Below are 18,702 nucleotides of genomic sequence, written 5' to 3'. Positions count from 1 at the left end.
GCCCAGGCTGGACCACACTCCACACAGATGCCAAAAGTTTCCAAATCAAAGTTTTCAAATGTTTCCATGTCGCCCCCATCTGAAACTCCACTCTGAATCTTTATGCAAATGAGATCTTTCATGTGGTCTCTGAGTTGGTAAGAAATCAAGTAGAAGATTATTTTTCTTCCATGGTTCAAAGCATGAAAATTAAACCAACTCTGAACTGATAAACTCAAGTAACAAGACAAAAATGCTTACGGAGAGAAAGTCAGGTTCAAAATGTTAAAGGATGTCACAGCTTCCAGAGTTGTAACATCTTTGAAGCTGGAAGGGATGCAAGAGGTTGTTAATCCAGCTGCCTCATTTTACAGATCAAGATATCAAGGTCCAAAATAGGAAGTGAATCCTCTCTTCTGAAAAGCAGCAAAACCAATCCTGAACTCAGATCTTCTGCTTCAAGTCAAAGGTTATTTCTCCTGTACCACGGGCCTCTCAAAAGAGATGTCACTTTCGAGATTGGGCCTCATGTTTTATGAATCGCTGTTGTTTCTCTGAGAAATAACATTTATTGTCATGTATTTTATGGAATATTTACTAAGGAATTACAATGTGCCAGCACCTCTAGACATCAGGAGGAGGACATAATATGAAAAGGGTAAAAATATTACATTTATTTTTATCATATATGTAGATACATTTCTGTGATCACTACCATAGTCAAGACATAGAAAAGTTCATACAAGAATCCCTCATGCTACCTGATATGGTTAGGCTGTGTGTCCCAACCCAAATCTCATCTTGAATTGTAATGCCCAGAATCCCATAATCCCCATGTGCCAAGGGAGAGTCCAGAAGGAGGTAATTGTATCATGGGGGCAGTTTCCCCCACACTGTTCTCGTGACAGTGAGTTTTCACACGATCTGATGGTTTTATAAGGGGTTCTTCCCTCTTCGCTTGACACTTCTCCTTCCTGCCGCCTTGTGAAGAAGGTGCCTTGCTTCCGCTTCACCTTCTGCCACGATTGTACGTTTCCTGAGGCCTCCCAAGCCATGCTGAACTGTGTGTCAATTAAATCTCTTTTCTTTATAAATTACCTAGTCTCTGGCAGTTCTTTATAGCAGTATGAAAATAGACTAATGTACTACCCTTTTATGGAAGTAAATACACACATACACACACACACACACACACACACACGTGCACATGCAGTCACATCCCTGTGTGCATGTAAATCTGGTGAAATCTGAATGTGATAGATGCACTGTATCAATATCAATTTCTTGATTGGAGAATGGGCTTTGTAAGATGATATAACTATAGAATATTGGGGTAAAATGGGTGAAGGGTATACATATCTGTGTCATTTCCTTACAACTGCATGACAAACCACAATTATCTCAAAATAAAAAGTTATTTAAAACACATTAGGTAAGCATAAGGATTATAATTTTCATGTCAACCATCTCAATTTATAAGCAGAAGAGCTTCTGCAGGGCTCAAGGGACAGGAAATGCTGGATTCCCAGGAAAGGAGGTCAGTAAATGGTTGACACGTGGGAGGCTACTCCAGAAGCAGAAGGGCTCTGCTGAGCAACAGCCAGGTAAGCGGCGGGGAGAACAGAGGGGAACGAGGAAATGAACAGCGAATAAACCCACAGGGTTGGGGGTTTTACCTTAATTCCAACACAAATGGACAAGAGGAGCCACCAATGTGTGGTGCGATTGGCTTCACTGTTAAAAGCAGAACTCTCACAAGAGAGCTTCCAAGGCACCCCATATATAAAGCAGATAAGGCTGAGGTGGTCCAGAGGCCCCCCAGGCAGAACCTGGGGCTGCTCCAAGTCTTGGGAAGTACCGGAGGCAAGAAAGAGCCACGGTCTGCATCAGGCTCAAGGGCTCCTTTCCGTAGTTACTAAGTTAGTGGCGTGGACAAGCTATTTAAACCTCAGCTTTCTCATGTCTAAACTGAGGAATAATCATATTCCTCTTACGACACAGACCAGTGCAGACCTTCAAAACAAGAAGGGACATGGGGGCATCTTCTGAATGGTGCTGGCTGAATTCCACTGATCAAACTGGGAGAAGGAATTACAGGAGAATGAATGTAACCTGCAGCTTATGAGACTAAATCACCCAAATACAAAAAGAACTCAGAATCTTGGTCTGTAGATTTTAAACTGAAGAGAACTTGGGAATTGTTCAGTTCCATTCTTACATTTTACAGGAGAGAGCTCCAACATCAAAATGAGGTCAATGGTAGTTGAAAGAAAGAGACAAATTGAGAAGAATCAGGACAGTTCCAATCCAATCAATAAACTAAGAGCTCAGGTCATTGTCCTCATTTATTTCATCTCTTCTTGCTTAAAATTAAATATGTGCCAGATAAAAGTTTTTCACTGGGATCAAAACAAGAGAAACAAGAGAACAAAAATCAGCAAATATTTCCTCTGTTTTCTTCTTCCTGACATTCTCTGTCTCAACTATGAAACAGAAAACTGATTTGTTAAATCTATATTTAGCTTTATTATATTTATCTTCTTTCTACTTCTGAAAGTGGATTTGAGACAGCAATACAAACTCAGATGCTGATGCTGAAGTAATTAGGGCAAAATGAGAAACAAAGAAAAAAGTCGTAGAGAAAACAGTATACGGGAACCATGGTGAAGACTTCAGCTTCTGAGCACAGACTTTTAATGCCAAGCATCCCAGTAGCCTAAGCAAAGAGGGAAACAGAGCATAAATATCATAATCCAGTTCTGGCAATGGGAAGATACTTCTTGTTTGTGTTTGTGTTTGTTTTTGAGACAGAGTCTTACTCTGTCACCCAGGGTGGAATGCAGTGGCATAATCTTGGCTCACCACAACCTTCACCTCCCGGGTTCAAGTGATTCTCTTGACTCAGCCTCCCAAGTAGCTGGGACTACAGCTGCCTGCCACCACACCCAGCTAATTTTTGTATTTTTTGTAGAGACTGGGTTTCACCATGTTGGCCAGGCTGGTCTCGAACTCCTGACCTCAGGTGATCTGCCTGCCTTGGCCTCCTAAAGTTCTGGGATTACAGGTGTGAGACACCACACTGGGCAGACTTGTTTTTATACTAACATAAATGAGGCTTCCCAAATTAACTCAGCAACTGTTTAGAGGAAAAGAAACAGAAGGCGACTGGCAAACTGAGCACCTACAGCGTGCCGGGCCCGTACAACATGATCACTGCGTGAGTATTCAATTTCATCCCGACAGTAGCCTTATAACCCCAATGTGAGGGCCCACGTCCAGTAGAGGACTGAGCCTGAAGCCTGGACTGTCCGAGAGAGGCTTGACAGAGCGCCCAGCACTCACTGTCTACTTTATGGGGCAGGAAGGAAATTCATTCGCTTATGCACCCTCATGCATCAGTAAATAAATCCATAAATAAAGAATACAAAAGCCCCTGCTCTGGAGCTCATGCCATTTAATACTTAGAAATCGATATATACCCTGGCTCAGGGCCAGGATCTGAGGCCTAGTCTCAGGGGTCTCCCATGGCCCTCATCTCATTGATAAGCAGATCTGGCCAATGCCTTGGTCCATGAGTGACCCCTCCCTCTCCTCTCCTCTGGGACTGCCTGGACTCAGGCCTCCCGTGTCCCGCAGCATCCTTCAGGAGCAGGCCTGGCTGGTGGACAGCAGCTGGCCCCTGGGGTCGCACCATCTGGGCCCAACCCTGGACCTGTAAGTTACTAGTGGGTGACCCTGTACAAGAGGCCTGAATTCTCTGTGCCTCAGTTTCCTTGTCTGTTAGATGAGGATGATGATGACAGTACTTATTTATCTCACAGGACAGCTGCAAGCTCTTAGACACCTGCCTCTGAAACATGGTCCGTGCACTCTGTGGTGGCTGTGCTTGAGGCCTGTAGGCACGTGGCCTTTTGAGCTCACTTACCAGATGCTTCCAGGGTAAATGATGAAAGTGCAAACACAAACAGTGCCTTCCCCTGCCAGCTGCCCTGGAAGAGGTCTCCACAGCCTACCAAACAGAGTCCAAGCCTTAGAGGGCTTCTGGTCCTCACAAGCTGGCCTCCCTTAGGCCCTCAATTTGGCCCTCACCATCCCCTCCAGCCCCGGGCAGCCTGCGCCCTTCCCCAGCAACCGGCTCTGTCGGATCCTCAGCCTCCCTCCTGCTTCCTGCCGCACCTGGGATGCTTCCACTCCAGGGACCCCAAGGTCACCTACAGGACTTGGCCAAGTCTCTGCCTACTCTATGGATTCGTTCCCATGCCCAGACCCCAGACACAAGGGCCTCAGTCCCTTCATGGCCCAGGAAGCGGCTGTTACCCACACATCCCCCAGGGGGACTCACAGCTCAGGCAAGTCCATGCATCTCTCTCTCCCTCAGACGACGAGCTCCTTGTCACCAGGTCATTAACACAAGCACATCTGACCCCCCAATGCTGATTAGAAGTCCCAGCCCGCAGTCTGCTCAGCAGGTGACAGAGGAGTGTGACAGAGGAAAACACGTGCAGTAGGCATCCCTTCCTCTCCAGGGACCACCGTGCACCAGGTACTGCATTAGAAGATGCCGCAACGCAGACACCAGTGGTCCCAATGGGCCTGGCTCTGGTAGAGGACACAGAGTCACAAGAGCTTCAGAAAGACCCCATGACTATCTGCGGGGAGTGGTGGTAAGGGGCAGTAAGGGCCAAAGCCATGTTGGATTTGCGGCTGCTGTGGCCAGGCTGAGGGCTTCTGAAGCCTTGAGCTCCTGATGTGGCAATTCTGGGGACAGAGCCCATCAGCCCATCCCCCAGGGCTGAAGCCATGGTGAGCAGGTCCTTCCACATCTCTAAGAGAAGCCCCTTTCTCACCGCACACTGGAGCAGACAATACAAGACCCCAGAGCAGAATGAACATGTTTGCCTTCTTAGAGTCACTTCCAGCAGGTGCGGTCTCTGCCTCCCTGCAGCAAGGAGTACCAGCTGCTCGCCAGGGGCCACTCTGAATGGGGACCTTGCATCCCAGAGTTCCAACCAGTACAGGCCATAACCTCCAGAAATCCCGGCTCCTTCCTCCTTCCAGTTCTGTTCCTCTTCCCACCAAAAGCCTAGGTCCAGTCTGGCATGTTTCATATTAACCCCAATTATGCAAGAGTAGCTTATTCCATATAATTATCAACAAAGCAAGACAGGCACCAAAGAATTTGATGTGGCTTTTAGTAATGGGTGGCGACTCGACCACTTTAGGTGGGTTACCGAGTCTGCCCCGGGCTCCCCCAAGATGTCATATGAAAATCACCTCTGGTAAGAAATATGAAAGGGGAAGGGAGAGCGGGAGTTGAAGGGTAGAAGAGTCATTTTTCTTTTTGCTTCGGGAGCTGAAAGGGCCCAAACTTGCATCCGACCTGCCTTCTGCACCCGGGAGCCACGGAAAGGGAGGGGCCCTCTGGGACCGCTCCTAATACCTTATCTTCAGTTCTGCCACCTGGGCCCTAAACTCTCCACTCAGACTCCTCACACTCTGTCAGGGCAGTAACTGGAAGGTCAGCTCTCCCTTCTCTGGGAATTAAAGTGCTTTGAGAAGGGGATGAATACAGCCTTGCCTGTCTCTGATCACGGCCCCCTCCCTGCCTACTCTCATCTTCCTCTGACCACTTAAATACCCCATGTCACTCCTGGCTGGATTCTAGCAATCCTAACTAGAATCACAGGATCTGGGAGTCCCTTTTCCTTACATCCATCCACTTCTTGGAAAGAGAGTTGGCAGCCTATGACAGTTACTCCATCCGTACTGGACACTGGCTATCCGGGGCTCCACTCCCATTACAAGCGTGCAGATGCTGTCCCTGAGAGCTGGTGCTGGCACTGGCAGTGACCAGCTGCTTGTGCCGTGAAGAGCTCTTTCACCTCCTACTCATGCACGTAGGAGCGGAAGAGCCCAGCCTCTCCCCTTCCCTGGGCATGCCATGCTGCCAGGTCTGGTTTCTGTCTGGCCAAGCCTGATCTCAATAGAAACCCCATGTGCATCAGGGACTTGTTTGAGTCCAAGGAATCCTTTAACCAAGGAGCGGCAAATAGATGTTTTCCTGCTTCTTGTAAAGAAAAGTCCAGAGCGGGGCTTCTCAGCAGCAGCACTACCGCCACTTGGGGCTGGACTCTGTAGGTGCCATGCCATGTACTGCAGGATGTCAGTGGCTTCCCTGGCTTCTGCGCAGGAGATGCCAATGGTAGGTACTCCCTGCCCCAGTGTGGCAACAATCAAAACTATCCCCAGACAGTGCCAAATATCCCAAGGGAAAAACCGCCCCAGTTGAGAACCACTGGGCTAGTGAAAGAGAATTGGGAAGTGACGACTGTGTTGCTATGACTCCGGACAGCAGTGTCCAGAGCTTCAGTCGGGTCTGGGCTCTTCCTGACTCTCAGTCCTGACTCTGGCACCTCTACAGACTACTGTGAGAGGTGAGGGGTGAGGGGGCTGCCGGCAGAGAGGGACCAACGTGGAGCTGGGAATCCTAGAAAGGCAGCACCCAGTGCCGACAACCACAACAAATCCACCTCCTGATGTCACCCCTGATTACAAGTCCTCTCCAACCAAGGCCACACACCCTGAAGAGAGAGAAAGAGGCCCTATCAGGACAGGAATCTGCTTTAAAGTCCACACCAGTCAAAGATATATGCTCACTGCGGCCTTATTTGTAGTGGCACTCTGAAAACCACCTGGCTATCAAAAACACTGGCTAAAATCAATCACACCCATGCAGCAACGTCCCACCAAGCCATTTTAAAATGCAGCAGACCTATTTATGCCAATACGAAATGGGCCCCAAGACCTACTTGTGAAGAGAAGAGCGAGACACTGTAGTGTTTATGGTGTGTCTGTTTCTATGATATTAAAACGTGGATTAAAGTACATGAATGTACAGGGAGCTTTTCTGATTTTTAGTTGTTATAATAATTTGAATCCTTCTGCACAAAGAAGTGTGCCTACAAAACAGGAAACCGACATAGGCCTTCTTTAAAAAGCAAATGCTACAAGGTGACCCAGGAAAAGGCAATCTTGCTGAAAGTAGTTGGCAACCAAGCTCAGTTGGCACAGCCTTGAGGTCTCAAGCCTTTAAATTTAATGCACTCTGTAAGTCCTTGGTGCATGCTAATTCTCAGTAAACAAAGTTGAAACAGTTGGTGGGTTTTTATATGACTATTATAGTATCGTCAATGCTTATTCAGGATTAATCCACAATGACACAATAAACTAGCAAATGGCCTCAGACTGAAGGAGTGATTTCTACCAACATCACCCACACCAGGAACTTGGTCTTTGATGGCAGCGGATCTATCAGACATGGGCAGGATGAGATGAGCAGACAACCGCATCAACACACCAAAAGTCACAACTGTCAAGTATTCGTCTGTTTTTAGTTCAGGGAGTTACATAATTTCGTAACTAGCAGCAATCTTGGCTGATTCCATCTCAATTTCTTGCAAAGTATAGAAATGGAAATCTCTTTGTGTATCAACAAAGTCATAGCTACTACCTAAACACTATCCCTCAAGCTGGTGGGTCAGCAACAGGTCAGAAGCCAGGAAGATAAAAATGAATTAACAATGAATAAGAATGAAAGGAAGGGCCAGGCGCAATGGCTCACACTTTGGGAGACTGAGGTCAGAGATCACTTGAGGTCAGGAGTTCGAGACCAGCCTGGCCAACCCTATCTCTACTAAAAATTAGCCAAGCATGTTGGTGTGTGCCTGTAATCCCACCTACTCAAGAGACTGAGGCAAGAGAATCGCATGAACCCAGGAGGTTGAGGTTGCAGTGAGCCCCCTTCCTGCTCCCTCCTGGCAGCCCTGGGGCTAAGGAACCCAGAGACGGCTTTACTCCCAGAGCCCCATGTTCGCCGACTTGCCAATGGTTCTCACTCCTTCCTTGCTTGCCTTTCCTGACAGTATTCATTTTGCAGGTAGGAAAACTGAGCCCCGGGTATCCTTGGCCTGGCCTTCTGCCCTTCAGCCATGCCCGTGGCGTAGGCAGGGCCAGCTGGCCTGGCCTGAGGCTGAGGGTGACAAGATGCTGATCCTGAGCACCTGACTGTGGGCTGCCAGCAGACCCCACATTTTCTACCAATAGTTCAGCTTGCAGCACAAGCAGGGGTGGTCCTGACTGGCCCCTAGGCGTGTCGCCACAGGGAGACCTGCAGACTCAAAATGCCGTGCAGAAGGGCCACCATCATTTTTCTCTGGTCACACTGTGGCCTCTTTCCCCATGTCAGGACAAATGAGGCCGTTTTAAAAGCCAGTTGAATAAACTGATGAGCCCATTGGGCTGGAACCACAAAACAGACTGCAAGTTGGAGTAAGACAGCCCCAGAGGAAAAGGAGGGGGAAGGATGTTGGCACAGAACTCCCTTGGTTTGGTATGGGAAGGAAACACTCCTGCGAAAAGAGAACAAGAAACCCAGCTCAGGCCTGATTCTTTACATTTCCTGCTAGCTAGCACCTGTCACGCAGGTCCCATCAATTCAATTCTGGGATGTCTGGAAAACAGCCAAGAGCCACTTGGCCTCCACACACTCAGCAGAGTACAAAGCAGTGACTGCTGCGCCTGGCAGGCATGGTGGGTAAATCATGGCCACTTCCTCTGCAGCCCAATTTCCCCAGTTCATTACTTGATTTTCAGATATCTCTTCCCTGCACGTGCTTCCTGATCTTGGTCTACCAGGAATCCCTGGGGCCCACTGCCTACCTCAAAGACTTGTTTTCCTTGGTTTGCTGTGCTCTCACCTGGCCAGAGTTCCACCTGTCATATCTGTCACCTTCAGGCTGTCAGAGCAAGAAGCCAAACATCTCCGTCACCCTCCTTCCTGGGCCTGTTTTCCTCTTGGCCCTTGAATACAACAGAGAGATGCAGTGGCAGTGAGAAAGCATCGATTCTCCCAGGGCCATCACCTCTGGGTGGAGACGATGTGGCCTCAAGTCCCCCCAACCCCTGTCATTCTAAGTCTTCCTCTCTCTTCACATGCACACATGCAGATGTGCAAGCATACACGTGCACACACACGTACATATAGGTGAGCATGTGTGCATGCACATGTACGTATATGCCAGCACATGTGTGCATGCACAGGGATGTAGCTGTGAGCACACATGCACATACACACAGGTACACACACCCACACACACATTTTGCTCCCTATTCTGAACCAGACCTGGTAAGAGTGCACACTGTGTGCAACCTGAAATTTATGCCCCTGACTGGCCGCCCTGTCCAGGCGGACCCTGCAGAATGGTCCCTCAGTTGTGAAAAGTCCAGTTTTTATGGCCCAATAAATATCAGGCATGAATGGGCCTTTCTCTATTCCTTGAATGTTTTTTCCCATAAAGTTTAAAATGTGTTGAATAAATGAACTAATTACACACACTGACAAGTCAGTGAACCTCTCTGTACTTCATTTTTCCATCTGTAAATGAGCAGAGGTACATCCAACTCATTGGCTCAGGGGGCGGGGTCGGCAGGTACTCACAAATACCCCTATCTGCAGCTGAACTCGTGGGTATCCACAGAGGTCTCACTGTTGATAAGGTCTATTTATAAATGCTATGGGATACAAAAGAAACTAAGGCACAGGGTTCAGGCACTGTCACCTAAGAAGTGAAATGCATGTCACCATGTGCAGCAAGCGGACCACAGGGCACTCCGTCATAAACAGAAGCTCAGGAGCACTGAGACCTGCCTTCCCGCAGTCTCAGTCTCCATTTAGAGGCTTTATTTTTTATTTTGACTTTTACTTTTTATGGATGCTGACAAGCAGCAGAAAGAATCCATGCGGTCAGCGGGGATAAATGAGGAACAGAGTGGGAGCAGCTCCGACTGCACCCAGATTCTAAACGAATAAGACCCCATTGCCTCCAGGCAGGGGCGCCCCCAGCACATGCACTCCCTCTCCAGGCCCTAGGAGGCAGTGCCTCTTCTCTTCCTTCACGTGCTGCTCACACTGGGGTGACTGTCTCTCCTTTGAGGCTGCAATCCTAAGAGGGTATGGAATTGAGGAAGCAAGAAAACACATATCTAAATGCAAGAGATGTCACCTAGTCCCCCACAGACATTCTCAGCCAGGACACTTCCAAATTTGGCGGAGTCTGAATCTTACATAACCTGCATGACTCTCTGTTAGAAAAAGTCCACAAAATGATCATTGCAAAGTTCAGCACTGATATGAACAGCTATTTGGAAGAGGCTTTTGGCTTCATGTTCCTTTCCTCTGAGAGATCTTTATCTCACTGCCCACTCAGGTTCACACAGACACTGATTGTGAACTGGCTTTCCTCCTCACTTAGAGCCCCTACAGACATCAGCAACAGCCAGTGTGCAGGGGCACACACTGGTGCCTCTTCAGTGTCTTCGTGGTCAACCCCCCTGTGTGTCACTCGAGGCTGAAGTGCGTGCTGCTCTGCCTATGTTTTTAGAGGATGATGACAACTATGTCAGGAGCTGAAATCCTTGGATGATTTTGAGTGTCCTACGGCAGGCTTGAGGGGAGAAAATGAAGCTGAAAGTTATCTGAGTCGTTTTTATTAAGTGAACCAGATCATCTAAATAATCCCGCAAGAGCCTTTCCAAATTCTGAAGAACAAGGGACTTAACTGCTGGCTTTGAGTTTAATGTTTATTCCGGTTGGCATATTGGTTTCTAACAGCCATGCTCATGATGCAGTAGAGTGGATCGTGGGCTAGCTCCCACTCCCACCCCACTCTGCCTTTTGCCAAGCTCTTTCACCCTCTCCTCTGGGTCTGCAGCCCACGCTTTGAGGCCCACTCCCCTTTCCTTCATCCCTCCATCTGCCAGCACTCCAGATCTGTTGAGCTCCATTTGGATGACCGTAGGCTTGCCCATGCTTGTCAGTGCAGAGTGTTTCAGAAACTTCCACCTAGATCCCTGTTCCATATCCCCAAGACTACAGGGCAGCAGGTGAAATGCCCCCAGCCCCCATCCTGGAAACCCCACTGGCCATATTTCCCAGGACAGAGCCTCGCCTCTGCCCCACCTCTACATTAGTCTTATTCTCATACCTGGTCTTGAAGGCCCACCTGTCTGTGCAGCTCACCCAGCCACCTGAGCTGGGGGTGGGGGGGTCACTCCTTTTTGGAAGTTTTGTGGCAGTCACACCACCACACAGTGATTTTTATCATAGTCACATGTGTGCCTAACATGCGTATCCTCGCTGCACTGCAATCTTTCCAAAGGCAAGCTTCCCAGCATGTCTATCCCCTACACCCAGAACTTCAGAGTGAATGAATGATAAATGAACTAAACATGCTTTTGATACAAAAGACTTGAGCCTACTTTTTTATTGAAAACTACAATATTTTGAAAATTATTGATTAAAAATGTTAAGAGCAACATTGGACAGTGGTGTCCGTGTGCCCTGGGGCAGTTCACTTAGCCTTTTGGTGCCTCTGATCCCCCAGTGGTAAACTGAGGACAATAATGGCCTCTTGCGCTCATCAGGAGTGCAGGTGAGTGAGTTCAGCTGCCACATAGTAAGCACACAGAAAACATATGCTGGCCTGAATACAGGGAAGACATTCCACTTGCCCTATAGCTATAGTGTTATACCTACCTTTGGAATAAGGCCTGATGGGGAGGAGACTGTCTGGCAGGTGCAGTTCCTGGGCAGCTGGGCTGTGACAGTGCCAATGCTAGCAGCTTCTGCCTGGAGAGGAGTGCTGGAGCTTCCCAGCTGCAGAGGGCCCATCTTCGCACACAGCCCCTATGACCTGCAGCTGTCCCCATGCAGATCTGTCTACACGAATCACCTTCATCTGCGTCTCCACGGCTGTCTAGCCTGAGCCTCCAGGGAAGTGCCACCCACGGCAGGGTGATTCTCCTCCCCCGGATGTTCAGGCCAGCCCTTGGTTGGATGCTCCCAATACTATTCTGAATAAATGAACTTGACTGTGTGATAACTACACCATATTAGTCTGCCTGTATTTCTCTCCTGTTTATTTCTGCAAAGTGCAAAGTAACTACCCTTGATGCTTTGGTAAGACTGGGTATATTTTTAAGGGAAGAATGAGAGACAGCTGGCCTACAAGGCCCAGGACAATAACTCCCTCATCTTAAAATGACACCAATATCCTGCGATAGCTCAGCATTCCCCTGCATATGCACAGTATGTAACGGCACTCGATAATAATCAGCGCTGTCAGACTTCACGTCCCCACTGGACCCAGCTAACTAACCTCCCGACCGGTCTCCCTGTCCCCATCTCACAACGTCTCCCACCCACCCATGCTTTCTACAGTCAGCCACCTGGGACTTTTAAAACTCTTAACTACGGGTCGTTTGGGGGAAAAAATAATAAAAGAGTGATGAACTTCAATACCAAAAGCCTGACCCCTGAGAATAACTACCACGTCATTTTGCCAGTTCATGAGTTTAAGATCTGAGGACCTAAAATGATTTAAAAGCCCAACTTGACAATTCTATTAAAAAAAATACATTGATAAATGAATGACAAATTTGGAGCAAGCAAAGGAAATCTTTGGTACTTGGCATTTTGATAATCATATGCCATCAGTGACCTCTGCATGTATCCAATAATAATAATAATAATAATAATACCAACCAGCTTGTGAAAATGGAAAAAGACCACAGCAACCACACCTCATCACCGGAACAGTATTCAGGGTCTCTGTGCCTCTGTGGGTTTAAAAGCTTCTAAGTCATGTGTCTGAAACTGAAGTGCATTTATCAGTTTAAGGAGTGTGAATGTTAGCTCTGGGAATATTTTATTTTGTGTCTTCATTTTGAAAATCTTTTTAAAATAATATATTGGCTCTATGCTGTTTCAAAGTGTATGTTTATGTCTGTTTCTAAGCCCAATGATCATCTAAATCTACTGAGCCTTTAATATGCTGCTATGCACTTCTGTCTGCCTTTAGAGTACCATGTTCTCAAGACAAAACCCTATAATCATCCAGCATCCACTGTTACTGATTCATGTTGGGTTTTCTTTGCTTTTTTAATCAGTTTTTTAAACAACACTTCTGTTTTGAAATGATAATTCTCAACTGAGAAGCCTTTCCATACACTTTGCTTTCTCACATTATCTTGTAGATTTCATGTGACATCATGAAACCCACCAGTATGGCAGAATAATGCAAAACATTTCAGAGAGAAAGCACAGGATGGTGGTTGACAGCATAGCTCTGGAGCTACAGTGGCTGGGTTCAAATCCCGGCGCTGCCACGTATTTGCTTTAGAACCCTGGCTAAGTTACTTAACCTTTCTGTGCCTTAGTTTTCTTAACTGTAAAATGGGTATAACCCACTTGGGGCAAACATTACTCTTCAGTGAAATTTCTAGTTCTCCTCTGTTTTCAGGTACACATTCCCTTGAAGTTAGGTGTGGCCATATGAAATGCTCTGGCCAACAAAATATCAGTGGAAGTGACGTGAGTTACTCTGGAGGATAAATATTTAAGAGCTGGTGGGCCGGGCGCGGTGGCTCAAGCCTGTAATTCCAGCACTTTGGGAGGCCGAGGCGGGTGGATCACGAGGTCAAGAGATCGAGACCATCCTGGTCAACGTGGTGAAACCCCGTCTCTACTAAAAATACAAAAAATTAGCTGGGCATGGTGGCGCGTGCCTGTAATCCCAGCTACTCAGGAGGCTGAGGCAGGAGAATTGCCTGAACCCAGGAGGTGGAGGTTGCGGTGAGCCGAGATCACACCATTGCACTCCAGCCTGGGTAACAAGAGTGAAACTCCATCTCAAAAAAAAAAAAGAGCTGGTATACAATTCTCCAAGTTTCTTCCTGAAAAGAAGTAATCAGGAAAGCTGAAGTTGATTTTCTGGTGACCTAAGATGGAAGCGGCCTAGAAAGCTAAGCTTCCACTTAGTCTTGGACAGTCGCTGAGAACCACGAATGACTTGACATGCACAAGAAATAAACATTTGTCGAGTTAAGCCACTGAGATTTGGTGGTTGTTTCCATAGCAAAAGCTAGCCTGTTCTCGCTGATACATTTCCTCACAGAGTGTTGTGAGGATTGAATGAATTGGTGTAATAAACACTTTAAGAACGCTAACACATAAAAACTATACAAATATTTGCTAAATTCTCCACTGCATTAATTCTAACATGCATTTTTTTTCACATTTTCATATCCTTCATTGATGTTGTTTCATATTTTAATTGGCAGCAGTGTTTCTTTACTAATGGTTCACAAAATCACAAGGCATCTTAGATCCAATGAGATAACATAATAGTTTTACCATTATTTTAGAGGCTAGTGAGCAAAGAAAAGAGGGCTTGATTTGTAACAGTCTTAATATGTAAGTACTCCATTCCCACCTATGGTACAAACAAAGGTTTTGTAAAAGTCTGAGTAGAGGAACATGAGGGGAACAGTCATTGCTCAAAACACAGCAGTAACACATGCCAAACCTAGCATTAGCACCGTATTTATTTTGGGCACAGATGTATTATTTGGATTAGCTCTTTGTACACACCAAGTGGTGACGGTTCATTAGTAGTGAATCCAGCAGTCAATATTCAAGGAAGGACTTCTGGCAAATCCTTTTAAAAAAAATTGTTCGGGCCAGGCACTGTGGCTCATGCCTGAAATCCCAGAACTTTGGGAGGCTGAGGTGGCTGGATCACCTGAGGTCAGGAGTTAGAGACCGGCCTGGTCAACATGGTGAAACCCCATGTCTACAAGAAAATAGAAAAGTTAGCCAGGCATGGTGACACTTGCCTGCCTGTAATCCCAGCTACTCGGGAGGCTGAGGCAAAAGAATCACTTGAACTCAGGAGGTGGAGGTTGCAGTGAACTGAGATTGTACCACTGCACTCTAGCCTGGGTGGCAGAAGTAAGACTTTGTCTCAAAAAAAAAAAAATTGTTCAGTATTACATAGAGGACACTAATGAATTAATTCCCATGTCAAAATAATAATTGGCAGCTAAAAACAAATTCATTAAGTCTTTTTCTCAGCAAAACATCAGTCATTGCAATCAATTAATGCTAATCTGAATATTATTTGTTATAATTTTCTTCACATGAAATTTGGAAATTTGTTTTAGTGATTTGGTTATATGTATAAGAACTAAATACAAAGTTTTTTTCCCAGTTTTATATTTGTACACTTATGTAATGGAATAATAAACATATTTAAATCAAAAAAGGATGTCCTTTAAAGGGGGTGCATATATTATTAAATTTTGAGAAACACTGGTCAAACTACGCAAACATGCAGTGGTCTTAGTTTTCCTGGAGACACTCCTAAAATATTCTCTGTAAGAAAGTAAATCCTCACAAATGTGCAAACCAGGGAGAAGCGGCTGCTGAGCAGCCAGCCTGCAAGCTGAGGCCAGAGAGGCCTGTCTGAATCCCTCATTCTCAGTCTCCAGCCTCACCTAAGGCTAGACTTCCCCTCTTCACAGCTGCTCCTGTGGCTCCGTCACAGGAGCCAACCTTTCCAGCCAACGAGGGTGGCCAGACTAGCAGGATGAGAGAACACGCTTGACAGGAGGTCCTGGGAAACCCAAGGAGGGACTGAGCCATTTCACACGTGCCTCCCCACCACAAGCGGTGGAGGCCCGGTGTGGGAACACAGCCTCCATCTGCTCCTGCTGCTGCCCAGGAAGCACACAGGCATCGAGGGCTTATTAAGGAACCCCCATAGAGCGAGGCCTGGCTCCTGCTGGATCTCCTGGCAGGGCTGCCTATGCTGCCAGGCTGATCGGAACAGCCACCAAACATCTGGGCCCCAGACCCACAGCAGCTGTGTTGCCTTCTCACTGACACCAGCATCTCCTTTCACCAAACCACGCTGCATACAAACCAGATTCCGTTTACCAACGATGTGCTTGGCTGGTTTTATAACTCAGAGCAAAAAATTGCTTCTTCTTTGTGCATCTTGATTGGCATTTGGACCTTGACTGAGTTATTTAATGAATTAATTAATGATTTGGAAACCCTGATTAGAAAAAGTCGTGTTGGCTTCTTAGGGAAAATATATTATTCAAGGTGAAGAACTGAAAACTCATTCACATTTGATTATCTGGCTCCGTGAACCAACACATAAGCTAAAAACAAACACAAACACCACCACCTCACAAAGACATTTTGCGAACTGTCTTATCTTTTCCAGAATTGATAAACGCATTGATGCTACGGAGCTGGACTTGACCTTAGAGTCTTGTGGTTCCATCCCCTAGTTTTACAGATGAAGGAACTGAGACCCAGAGTGAGAGAGTAACACTTCCAAAGCAACACAGCTAATAAGCAGCAAAACTAGGCTGAAACCAGGTCTCCCGACTGCAGGCCAGGGAGCTTTCCTAACTTAAAGAAAATATAACTGACCATTCCTTCTAATTTATGGCTTACCATCCAGTGGCTCTCAAACATGGCACCTGCATATGATAAATAAGCCCCAGATTTGGGTCATTCGACTCAACCGAGCAAACCCACCATCTGGCAGTGTCAGTCAGATGGAGCTAAGCTGAGCAGTCGGGGGCCCCGGAAACAAGGGGACAACTCAGGGCGCTGGTCAGGCCCCTCGACAAAGAACAATAGTGGGCTGGTTGCAGTGTGACTTGTGAACATGCAAGGACAGGGTCAGCAATGTTGCTGTGGTCTCAATTATGTCCCATAAAAGTCATCTGGAAGACTCAACTCCTAGTACCCATGAAAGTGACCTTATTTGAAAATAGGGTCTTTGCAGATACAACCCCATTGAGATGAGATGACTAGGGTGGACCGTGATCTCATCTGATTGGCGTCCTTCCACGAAGAGGAAGAGAGACACAGGGACAGATGTACTCGACGGGAAGACGTTACAACACACAGGGAGGAGCCAGATGAGGACAGAGGCAGAGACTGAGTGAGGTATCCACAAGCCGAGAAGCTCCAAGTTGGTGACCACCAGAAGCTGGAAGAGACAATGAAGGCTCCTTCCCGACAGGCTTCAGGAGGAGCTCGGCCCCACCTGCATCTTGAGCTTGGACTTCTGGCCTCTGCGGCTTCCGCTGTTTGAAGCCACACCTCTTTTGGTACTTTATTAGGGCAACCCTGGGAAACGAATACAGGTGGTAAACAGTTTCACTAAATCAACACAAGGCTCACTTGTTCAGTGGTGATTTTAGACTTTCAAACTCTTCAAGGGCACCACCAAAAATTTCTGGAATCTGAAAATATCCTGCAAACATTAAATAATAGAGAACAGCTGCCCAGACGCTCTCATTTCCCCTGCATGCCTACATTCCTTCTAATCACTATTTACACCCTCTCCAGATCCCACCCCCTGCTTCTCTGCCTCCACCGAAAAACAGAAGCCTCTCCCGGCCATCACCCATGGGAGTGAGGGCCACAGGAGGGGACGGTAATGCCGACTGTGGCCTGCCCCATGGCCTTTTCATGTTGCAACCACACACAGGCCTCCCAGTCAGACATGCATTTGGCAAGTAACTGCTGGGCACCTACCACACGGTGGCCATGGCTCCAGCCTGGGGACACTGTGAGGGGCAACAGACCAGAAGGCTCTTCCAGGGAGCATCCATCAGAGATTAGACAGATAGGTGACAGATGGGAGAAAGATAATAGATAGATGATAGGTGATAGAGAAAAATGATAGACAGATGATACAGATAGAAAATTGACAGGTAAATGATAGACATGTACAGAGATGATACATAGACAGATGATACATATATGACAGATGATACACAGATAGATGATAGATAGGCAAAAAAGGAAAATATCAGACAGAAGAATGCCAGACAGAAGAACAGACTGAGGTGATGGTGGCCAGCCATGGGGCTTATTTCATGTTGTCTGGTAAGTACCGTCACAGAGGAGGGGACCCTGTATCTGTCCTCCAGATGAAACACCAGTTCCAGCATCCTTACAAAGGGTGTGACCAGAGCCAGGGCCCTCAGGGGCGAAAGCATATCCGGTGACAGAGTCACCCCCATCAGGTCCCAGCCCACCCACATCCAGCACAGGGTTGCCTGCACTGCCTCTTGGAAGCCACATGTGGCCGCATGACTTACTTGAGGCAATGAACCCTAACAGCACCCACTTCCACTTCCCCCTTCTGCCAAGTCTCCAAGGCCCCAGCAGAGCCCATCATAGGCAGAGCCTCTGGGCCACCCACATTGGACCTGGAGTTAGGAGACCTGTACTCTGGGCCCAGAGAAAATACATGTTTGTTTTAAGCCAGGAAGGTGGTCTCGATCTCTTGACCTCGTGATCCACCCACCTCAGCCTCCCAAACTGCTAGGATTACAGGGGTGAGCTACCGTGCCCCTGGGCAACATGGTGAAACCCATCTCTACTAAAAATACAGAAATTAGCTGGGCTTGGTGGCACACGCCTGTAGTCTCAGCTACTCAGGAGGCTGAGGCAGGAGAATTGTTTGACCCGGGGAGATAGAGATTGCAGTGAGCCAAGATCACTCCACTGCACTCCAGCCTGGGTGACAGAGTGAGACTATCTCAAAAAAAAAAAGAAAGAAACAAAGAAAGAAAAAGAAAAACCAGAAGGTTCTGGGGTTGGTCAGCACAGCACAGCCTGACCATATCCAAAGAGAGGTTTGTGGGGAAAAGGGCAGGGAACCTGAGCAGGGCTGCCCAGGGTGAGGGTGTGGGGGCAGGGACTAAGGAAAAAGGCTTCTCTTAAGCCTGTGTGAGGCCACTGGGAGGTTTCCACAGGGAACTCCCACGATGGAGAGAATAGGCAATGAG

The 18,702-nt window shown here is 47.3% G+C and overlaps 1 long non-coding RNA gene across 2 annotated transcripts in view; it reads right to left on the bottom strand.

Moving 5' to 3' along the window:
- Positions 1–18,702, bottom strand: part of LOC128931859 (uncharacterized) — a 131,766-nt gene that overhangs the window by 65,958 nt on the left and 47,106 nt on the right. Inside the window, exon 3 of one of the 2 annotated variants that reach the window (XR_008480915.2) lies at positions 8,736–8,838. The exons of the other annotated variant lie outside the window; for it this stretch is intronic. This is a non-coding gene — a long non-coding RNA (uncharacterized LOC128931859). The remainder of the gene's footprint in view (positions 1–8,735; positions 8,839–18,702) is intronic. 2 annotated transcript variants of the gene reach the window in all.

This window comes from Callithrix jacchus, chromosome 4 (genome assembly GCF_049354715.1).
Source record: "Callithrix jacchus isolate 240 chromosome 4, calJac240_pri, whole genome shotgun sequence".
Taxonomy (NCBI): Eukaryota; Metazoa; Chordata; class Mammalia; order Primates; family Cebidae; genus Callithrix; species Callithrix jacchus.
Note: the sequence above shows the minus strand (reverse complement) of the source record. Positions and strands in the feature narration are given on the sequence as shown.